This window comes from Chiloscyllium plagiosum, chromosome 5 (genome assembly GCF_004010195.1).
Source record: "Chiloscyllium plagiosum isolate BGI_BamShark_2017 chromosome 5, ASM401019v2, whole genome shotgun sequence".
Taxonomy (NCBI): Eukaryota; Metazoa; Chordata; class Chondrichthyes; order Orectolobiformes; family Hemiscylliidae; genus Chiloscyllium; species Chiloscyllium plagiosum.
Genome location: NC_057714.1, coordinates 41,975,482 through 41,985,692, shown reverse-complemented (window position 1 = coordinate 41,985,692; position 10,211 = coordinate 41,975,482). Strand labels below are relative to the sequence as shown.

General features: G+C 40.6%; 1 protein-coding gene across 12 annotated transcripts in view; it reads left to right on the top strand.

Annotated features, from left to right (window-relative positions):
- The window catches only part of ppp1r9a (protein phosphatase 1, regulatory subunit 9A), a 360,369-nt gene that overhangs the window by 335,415 nt on the left and 14,743 nt on the right, over positions 1–10,211 (top strand). The window contains exon 22 of one of the 12 annotated variants that reach the window (XR_006311675.1): positions 3,937–4,034. The exons of the other annotated variants lie outside the window; for them this stretch is intronic. The gene's annotated coding sequence lies outside the window, so the exon portion shown is untranslated. The remainder of the gene's footprint in view (positions 1–3,936; positions 4,035–10,211) is intronic. 12 annotated transcript variants of the gene reach the window in all.

Below are 10,211 nucleotides of genomic sequence, written 5' to 3'. Positions count from 1 at the left end.
CACCTTCATCCCCTCCCCCACTCACTCATTGTACTCTATGCTACTTTCTCCCCACCCCCACACTCCTCTAGCTTATCTCTCCACGCTCCAGGCTCACTGCCTTTATTCCTGATGAAGGGCTTTTGCCCGAAACGTCGATTTCGAAGCACCTTGGATGCTGCCTGAACTGCTGTGCTCTTCCAGCACCACTAATCCAGAATCTGGTTTCCAGCATCTGCAGTCATTGTTTTTACCCTAGGAAAAATATCCTCCCTACATCTAATTTGTCTCGCCCTGTTCGAATTTAAAATGTTTCAATCAGATCCCCTCTTATCCTTCTAAAGTCTAGTAAATAAAGGCCCAGTAAATTATTTTTTTCTCATAGGACGGTGCTGCCAACCCCAGTGGCAGTCTCGTGAACCTCCCCAGCACCTCTTCTAAGGCAAGCAAATTCTTTCTTCGGTAGAGAGACCAAAACTGCTCTTGGTACTCTAGATGTGGTCTCACCATGATTGTACAATTACAATAAGACTTCCCAACTTCTGAAATCTCATCCTGTTGAAATGAAAGCCAAAATACCATTTATCTTCCTAACTGTTTGTTGCACTTGCCTGTATGCTTTCATTGACGTACTCCCTTTGCATATCCATTCTTATCAGTAAGTCATTATCTAAATAGAACTCTTCCTTTCTGTTTCTCATACTGAAGTGTATAACTTCACAATTATCCACATATACTGCATCTGTCATTTATTCGCTCACTCATTCAACTTGTCTAAATCACCTTGGAGCTTACATGCATCCTCCTCACACCTCACAATCCTGTCTGGTTTTGTGATATCAGCAAACTTGGAAATGTTGCATTTGGTTACCTCAAGTCATTTATATTTGTCCTAAATAGCTGAGGCCCAAGCACTGATCCGTGCCATACAGCACTAGTCCCAGCTCGGCGAACAGAACCACAAGAACTATTCTGCTCTTTGCATCTTCAAAAACTCCAGTAGACTTGTTAAGCATGACATACTTTTCATAATGCCATGCTGGTTTTGTGCAATCCTGATAATGTTTTCCAGTTACTGGGTTGTAAAGGATTTATGAACTAGAAAGTCAAAGGCAAATATGGTCTATTTTCTGTTTACCAAAAAACTCTGATTTTAGAAGTAGTGTCCAGCAAAGATTTTGAGAGAAATATGCATCAAGTTTGTTGTTTTCATCGTTGAGCAAACAGACCTGAAAAGACCCAATGGTTCTATGACACCATTGCCTACCAACAGACTCAAGACTGGGGTAACTAGTGTTTTCTTTAGTACAGACCTAGAAGATGTAAATAATTGCTGGGAGTTTGATGTAGAACTTTCTCCCAGACTGTAACAGTCATATCTTGGAAATGAATATAGCGCCATTTGTATTCCTGTCGATGAAGTAGCCTGGAAAACCTAATAAGGATTCAGGTATCGGGATTTGTAATTGTTTCTCACCTGAATTTGAAATCTGGTCTGAAGCTTTTCTATCATTCCGCAATTGACAACAACATGAACTCATAGACATGAAACCAAATGAACTGTGAGAAAGTCACCCACACTCTAAGCTTGGACTTCTGATCTTTAAGAGTTTCCTTATTTTCCCACTCGTAATTACTGTGCAGAGCCAGTGACTCATCCTGTCTCTTTGTGTGTGTGTGTGTTGTGTGTGTGTGTATATGTGTGTATGTTTACGTGTTTGGGATTAAAGTCACGTAGGAGCCCAGTTGATAACCTTAATTTGTCACCTGTTTAAAAATAGGTTTGCCTATAATTAACATTTTTTAAGTTTAATGGAAAGTATCATTTATTCTAGTTAGCAATAATAAAGAGAAACAAATTGACCACTTTTGGTGTTTGAATATGAAACTTTGGCTTCTGGTACAGCTTGTGAAGTGATCAGGCTTGATTTCCAGGACACTACTCCTGTGTCAAAGTTTGGAGCTTATGTGGGATTTATTTGGATGCGAACAATGTGAAAGTAGACATGAAGTAACAATAATTAGTAAAGGAGAAAGGAACAGATACTTGGTTTCTCATTATAAGAAATGAGAAGGCATTGGAAGGACCTAATTTATTTTTAAGATGGAGGATGCATCTCTGACAGATTTACAGAATTTTACAAAGGGTGAACAAATAGAATTGGTAATCAAGGTAAATGTGGAATTTACTACAAAGGCAAAAAAGGCAGAGATAATTTGCATACTAGCATGTTATTTGGGATTAGTGGAAAAACATGAGAGACCAGGTACTCTAAGTCATGAGTTATCCAAATTAATTATTATTGAGTTACTCTTAAAGCAGCTTGAACATAAAACAAAATGAAACAGAATTAGATCAGAAATAGATGCAAATATCAGAGAAAGAAAAGAAAATTTGGAACTTAAAATTCTTGAGTTTCAGAAGAGAGAATACTTCAAAGAAAGGAGATAGAAAAGAAGCACCTAAAAGGCTGGAATTGGAGTTTCAGGAAGGTAAGAAGAGGGAATTGGAACAAAGATATCAGCTTAGAAGGCGAGAGTTAAAAAGAGAGACCTGAAAGGGAGGCTCTGATGAGGGAAAACCTAACCTTAATCTGAAATCGAATAAGGAAATATTTTAAGTTTGTATAAACTGTACCAAACTTTGAGGAAAAAAAAATGAGGTGTTCTTTATTGTCTGATAAAGTAGTAAAACGAAAGGAGCAGTGAAGGAAACTTGGATATTGCCCATGCAGAGCAGGTTGACACATAAAGCATATGAGATTCACATATTCCTGTCAGAAAACTTTTGATGCATTATGAGGCTGTTCTGGATGCATATAAGTTAGTTCCTCAGGCACATAGGCAAAAACCTAAGAAAACAACCGAGGCAGACCTACAGTTTGAAAGGTTGAGGCAAAATAGTTTTGGTCATTAGATATGGACATTGGGAGTATATACCATGTATGAAGCTCTTAGAGAAATTACTTTCTTAGAAGAATTTAAAAATTCACTCTCAACCAGAGACCAGAGGTTTGCAGCAGCTAGAAAGACAGGGAAGATGGCTGATGATGATGATCTGATCCATGAGGCAAATTTTTTCTCCATCCCTCTATCGGCCCAAAAACATGGGAGAGTGAAAGGAAGGCCAAGTCGTCAAAGTAAAGAAGGAACAGACCTCAGGAATTCAAACCAGAAAAACTGTTGCTGAGGGTGAAAGTGAGAATCATAGACATAAGTCTTCCTTTCATAATAAAGTGAGACACCTTTATTCAGAATGCTGGAAGTTGTGTGAGAAGCCCTTTGTACTTGGAGTCAATGAAACTTAAGAGAGAGTTTAGAAAAGGAGCTCAGAAAGATAATGCCACAGATCAAGTTGTAGCTTTAACTGGAATATAAATGCTACTAAGCATGCAGGAGAGATGAGCAAGTAGATCAGAGCTATGAAGGATTTTTGTCAAAGGAAACTAGCTCCTTTCTCTTCAAATGTTACGGCTAAATTCATATAACGAGTTAAAACAAACTCGTCATTCAAAAGGGGAGACAGAAAGCAGGAAACTACTTGCCAATTAGCTTAATATCTGTCATAGACAGAATGTTAAAAGCTGTTATTAAACAAGTTATATCAGGGCGCATGGATCAGTTCAAGTTAATTATGCAGGGTCAACCGCGTTATGAAAGGAAATATGATTGATCAGTCTATTGGAGTTCTTTAAGGAGACAACATGTGTCATTGATAAAGGAGAACTTAGATTTCCAGAAGGCATTTGAAAAGGCACGTCGAAGGTTATTGCAGAAATTAAAAACTCAGCAGTTTAGCATTAACATATTAGCATTGATGAAAGAAAGATTGTCTAGCTAATAGTAAAGAGAGGGTACAAGGAGGTTACAAAAAGATATTGACAGTTTAAATCAGTGGGCAAAGGTGTAGCAAGTGGAGTATAATGTGGAAAATTTTGAAATTGTCCATTTTGGCAGGAAGAATAAAAGATGAAGCATGTTTTCTAAGTGGTGAGAGATTACAGAGGTCTGTGATGCAGAGGGATCTGGATGTCCTCATGTATGAACTGCAAAAGGTTAGTATACAGTAAGAAATTTGGAAGACTAATACAATGTTAAGATACATTATGAGAGAAAATAAGGAGCTTATGTTTCAGGTATACAGGTGAGCTAGTACTTCCAAATAAACTTGTTGGACTATAACCTGGTGTTGTGTGATTTTTAACTTTGTCCTATAAGAGTTGGTTGGGCTTGGCTTGTAGTCGCTGGATGTTAGAAACAATTTAAAATATGTAAAATCCTAAAGGGTTTTGACAGGGTAGATGTGAAGAGCAAGTTTCCTCTTATGGAAGAATCTAGAACTAGGGTTTACTGTTTAAAAATCATGGATCACCTGTTTAATACAGATTAGGCAAAAATCTTTTTGTGAGGGTTGTGAGTCTTTAGAAACCTCTTCCTGAAAATGCAGTGGAAACAGAATCTTTATGTATTTTAAAGGCAGAAGTGGATAGAATCTTGTTAAGCAAAGGGTTGAAAGGTTATCAGGAAGGCAGGAATGTTTTACTCATCTTATTGAATCATCAAGCAGACTCAAGATGCTGAATTACTTACTCCTGCTCCCGATTCGTATGTTCATATGTGCTATAGACAAGCTTGCATTTTCCTCTAGACAGTATATTGAAAGCCAAATGGAAGTTTGATAAATGGAATTAGTGGCTGTTCCTTTGTAGAAAGTGCACCTAGAATGTGACCTACTATCCAGAACAGTGACATTTGGAAATGGTCAGAAATTACCCATTAATGGGTCGACTCACTCCTAAAGAATCATTTGTGCAGAGTAAAGATTGTAGCTTTGTCCATCATAGAGGCTGTTAAAGAGGTGAAGCAGTTACAGGAACAAATTCCAGGCTTTTTTTTACCGGCACATATAGAGACCAGAACAATGGTCGAACAAACTCCATCACCAGATGTCAATGTGCTACCACAATCAGTTGTAAGATCAATGAGATATTTTCAAAAAAGCTGGAGATAATTTACAAGAAGTATTTAGCAAGTTGTCTTTAATTGAAACTGAGAAAGCAAATCCAGAATTAAGTATGTTAGCACAATCAGCCCACACGAAGGTTGAGGCTGAAGGAATTCTGGAACTTTATTCTTTTAAAGATGGAGTTCTGAGGGGGAAGTGGAGGCATCCTCACAGATCTGCAGATGAAGAATGATGGTTATTCTTCCAGTAACGGTTCTGTCCTGATATAGTAAAGAGCTTTGGAAGGAAGTACATGAAATTCCACAGCTGTACTTGGAGGAATACAAAGACTCAAACATCGATAAGCAGGCATATATTCCTGTTTGGGTCTTCAAAAGGATGCACTGCAGTTCTGTAAAACATGCCATGCGATCAGGTAATGAGAGAGCCTCACCAACGCCATTAATACTGATATATATTTTTGTAGAACCATTCCGTGGAGTGTTAATAAATTGTGTAAGACCATTACAAAAAATGAAAACTAAACACCAGTATATCATTACAATTATAGATATGACAGCTGGATTTTCAGAAGCTATTCCTTTGGCAATTACAGCTAAAGCCGTGGTAGAATAATTAGCTCAATTGTTTTTCTCAATATGGGCTGCCAGTAGAAATACTGTTAGACCAAGCTTCCAACATTGTCTCAATTAAAAGACTATATCTTTTTATTGTTCTTTATTTATAATTGTGGACTGAAATGGAAAATAGACTATTCCTAAAAACAAGGAATGTGGAAGCAATTGCTGTTTTAAAAAAGCAAATGTGAATAGTGTTTGCACTGCTGCTTTATTCAAGCAGTGGGGTAAGATGTTTGTAGACAATCTGACCCTGGGGATGTGCACGAAATTGAATTCAGCTGGCAACCGATTGCCGATTGGTTTGTGGGTGGATGCGAAAAGCTGTCAGCCTGACAACAACTATCTGACTCCTGGCTAGCTGAACAGTTTCTGGATGTGAATGATACCGGAACATACCTCAAGAATCAGTTATGTCATGTAAACATGTTTGAACAATAACATTGGAGAGAAGTTGGTTTAAAAAAAGCAAGAATATCAAGTGGTGAGACTAATGGAGAAAGACTGACACTGTAACAGTGAATTAGAAGGAAGTGTCGACAATTCACAAAGTTAACCTCCCATAATCTGATTAGCCAGTACTGAAATACTAGAACAGTTAGACTCTATTATTACACTGGGAGGAAGGACAACAGAAAGATGATGGAATAATTATGGGATTCAAGGGCATTGGTTGAGAACCACTGGGATGCACAACATTAGGCAAACATAAGATCTTAAGGTAGGGGAGCAGAATTAGATTAGATTCCCAAATGTAGAAACAGGCCATTTGGCCCAGCAAGTCCACATCAACCCTCCGAACAGTAACCCACCCAGACCCATTTCACTATGGTTAGCCCTGACTAATGCTCCTAACACTATGAGCAATTTAGCATGGCCAATTCCCCTGATTTGCACATCTTTGGATTGTGGGAGGAAACCAGAGCACCCGGGGAAAACCCATGCAGACACAGGGAGAATGTGTAAACTCCACATAGACAGTCACCAAAGGCGGGAATCGAACCTGGGTCACTGGCACTGTGAGGCAGCAGTGCTAACCGCTGAGCCATTGTGCCCCCTTCCGCCGAGCCACTATGCTGCCCTGCGCTGAGCCACCGTGCCGCCCTCAATTAGGCATTGAGTCTGTTCCACCAATTGATCATGGTTGATATGTTTCTTAACTTAATTCTCCTGCCTTCTTCCTGTAACGCTTGATGCCCTTACTAATCAAGAAACTATCTATCTCTGTTTTAAATACACTCAATGGCCTCCACCGCCATCTGCAAAAATGACAGGTTAACTGCCCTCTGGCTGAAGAAATTCCTCATCTTAGTTCTGAAAGGTCATCCCTTCACTGTGAGGCTGTGCACTGAGGTCCTAGTCTCTCCTACAAATGGAATAATCTTCTCCATGTCTTTTTTATCCAGGCCTGTCAGTATTTTGGAAGTTTTCATCAAATTACTATCACCTCTCCGCCCCCCCACCCCACCAATACCATCCTTCCAAACTCCATTGAATACACACCCAGAATTCTCAACTGTTCCTCATATGACAACCCCTGAGAATCAGGGCCTAAAACTGCTCACAATATTCCAAATGCAATTTAATCAAAGCCTTTTACAGCCTCAGCAGTACATCTCTGCTCTTGTATTCTAGCCTTCCTGAAATGAATGCTAACATTGCATTTTCGTTTCTAACCGCCAACTGAATCTGCATATTAACTTTAAGAGAATCCTGAACAAGGACTCCTAAGTCCTTTGTGCTACAGATTTTCAAAACCCTTGCCATTTAGAAAATAGTTTAGAAAATATTCTTCCTGCTATAACTTTCCACATTATTCCATCTATCACTTCCATGCCCACACTGCTAGTTTGTCCAAATCCTTCTGCAATTTCCCCAGTCCCTCAAAACTACCTGTCCCACCACCTATCTTTCAGTCCTTTGCAAATTTAACAATAAAGCCCTCAATTCCTCCATTCAAATAGTTACTGTATTAATGTGAACTCCACTGGTCGCTGGGTGTGTCCTGAAATAAACATCTTTATCCCCACTCTCTACTGTCTGCCAGTCACTGAATCCTCTATCCATGCCAGTACCTCTAACACCACAGGCTGTTATCTTATTTAGCAGCCTCCTGTGCGGTACCTTATCAGAAGCCTTCTAAAAATCCAAATAGATCACATCCATTGCCTCTGCTTTGTCTCACTTGCTTATTACCTTCTCAAGAAATTCTAGCAGATTTATCAGGCACGATCAGATGGGCCAATGGGCGGAGGAGTGGCAGATGGAGTTTAATTTAGATAAATGTAAGGTGCTGCATCTTGGGAAAGCAAATCTCAGCAGGACTTTTACACTTAATGGTAAGGTCCGAGGGAGTGTTGCTGAACAAAGAGATCTTGGAGTGCAGTTTCATAGCTCCTTGAAAGTAGAGTCAATAGGATTAGATTAGATTACTTAGATTAAATTACTTACAGTGTGGAAACAGGCCCTTCGGCCCAACAAGTCCACACCAACCCTCCGAAGAGCAACCCACCCAGACCCAGGATATGAAGAAGGCATTTGATACGCTTTCTTTTATTGGTCAGAATATTGAGCACAGGAGTTGGGAGGTCATGTGACTGTACAGGACATTGGTTAGGCCATTTTTGGAATATCGCATGCAATTCTGCTCTCCTTCCTATCAGAAGGATGTTTTGAAACTTGAAAGGGTTCAGAAAAGAATTACAAGGATGCTGCCAGGGTTGGAGGATTTGAGGTATAGGGAGAGGCTGATAGGCTGGGGCTATTTTCCCTGGAGTGTCAGAGGCTGAAGGGTGGCATTATAGAGATTTATAAAATCATGAGGGGCATGGATAGGACAAATAGACAAGGTATTTTCCCTGGGGTGCGGGAGTCCAGAACTAGAGGGCATAGGTTTAGGATGAGAGGGGAAAGATATAAAAGAGACCTAAGGGGCAACTTTTTCACGCAGAGGGTGGTATGTGTATGGAATGAGCTGCCAGAGGAAGTGGTGGAGGCCAGTACAATTGCAACATTTAAAAAAACATCTGGATGGGTATATGAATGGGAAGGGTTTAGAGGCATATGGGCCAGGTGCTGGCAAATGGGATTAGATTAGGTTGGGATATCTGATCGGCATGGCCGAGTTGGACCAAAGGGTCTGTTTCCATGCTGTACATCTCTACGACTCTGTGATCTCTACTTGACAAAGCCACACTGACTCAGCCCCATTTTACCATTTTATCTCTCCACTCTGGAGGCTTTCTGCCTCTATTCCTGATGAAGGGCTTTTTCCGGCAACGTTGATTTTCCTTCTACCCAGATGCTGCCTGACCTGCTGTGCTTTTCCAGCACCACTCTGATCTAAACTCTGGTTTCCAGCATCTCCAGTCTTCAATTTTGCCTATTTTACCATGCACTTCCCAAGTCCTCCATAATCTCACCCATGATAATGGGCTCTTAAAATCTTAGTAATGACCGATTCCCGTCACCACCAACGTCTGTACAATCTCCTCAGCTGTAGGAAAGGTTTAGAGGGATAGGGGTCAAATGCTGGCAAATGGAACTAAGTCAGATTGGGCTAGTCCAGATGAGTTTTGTCTGAAGGGTCTATTTCTCTGCTGTATGACTGTATGACTCTGTAACTTTGCAGTGTAGTCCTTCTAGTCTGGATAATTTATCCACCTTCAGACCTTTCAGATTCATTCTTACCTTTTGTATGTCTAAAATCCTCTTGCAATCTTATTTTGTATTACTACCTAGCTTACCCTAATACTTCATCTTCTCCCCACCCATCTTATTGCTTTTTCTAGCTCCGCTGTAAAGGCTTTTAAAGGCTTCTCAATCTTCTAGCTTCCCACTAATCACCACCACATTGTATGTTTTTTTCTGTCACTTTTACACTGTCACTGACTACTCTTGTCAGCCATGGTTGCCTCATTCTCCCCTTCATATGTTTCTTTTTCCTTGAGATGCATTTCTACTGTGTCTCCCAAATTATCCCCAGAAACTCCTGTTTTTTTGCTCCTTCACCATCTTCCCATCTAGGCTCCCTCTCCAATCAACTCTGTAAAACTGTTACATCTGATTTCAACTTCTGCCTCTCAAACTGCAGGTTCTATCATATCATGGTCACTGTCCCTTCAGGGTTCCTTCACCTTAAGCACCCTAATCAAGTCTGCCTCATTACACATCATCAAGTCCAGAATTGCCTGTTCCGGGGGATCCAAGATGGCGGCGACCCAGCAAGTCTGAGCCTACAGTGCTCCTCCCAAGACTTGGGTAAAGTGGGTCACCCACCCCCACCACACTCACCAAATCATTCAAAATAGCTGTTTAATTTAATTAGTTGCTTAGTATTAAATTTAAACAATCTAATCTTTAGTAAAAATGACCAAAGGGAAGGGAGCCCGCAGCTCTCAGCAAGCAGGAACCCCTCCCCCACCCTCTCCAGCTGCAGCAGAGACGTCCGCAGCTGCCCCGGGGGACTTACCTACAGTGGTGAACTTCGTGGAAATCATCTCCAAACTGGATGCGAAGATCGACACTTTCATCGAAGAATCCCGAAGTCGATGGGACTCACTCTCGGCCGCGCTGCAAAGGCACAACCGAGACATTAAAGAAATCGAGCGCTGAGTCGGAGGGGCGGAGCTAAAGGCCGCGACCTCCAA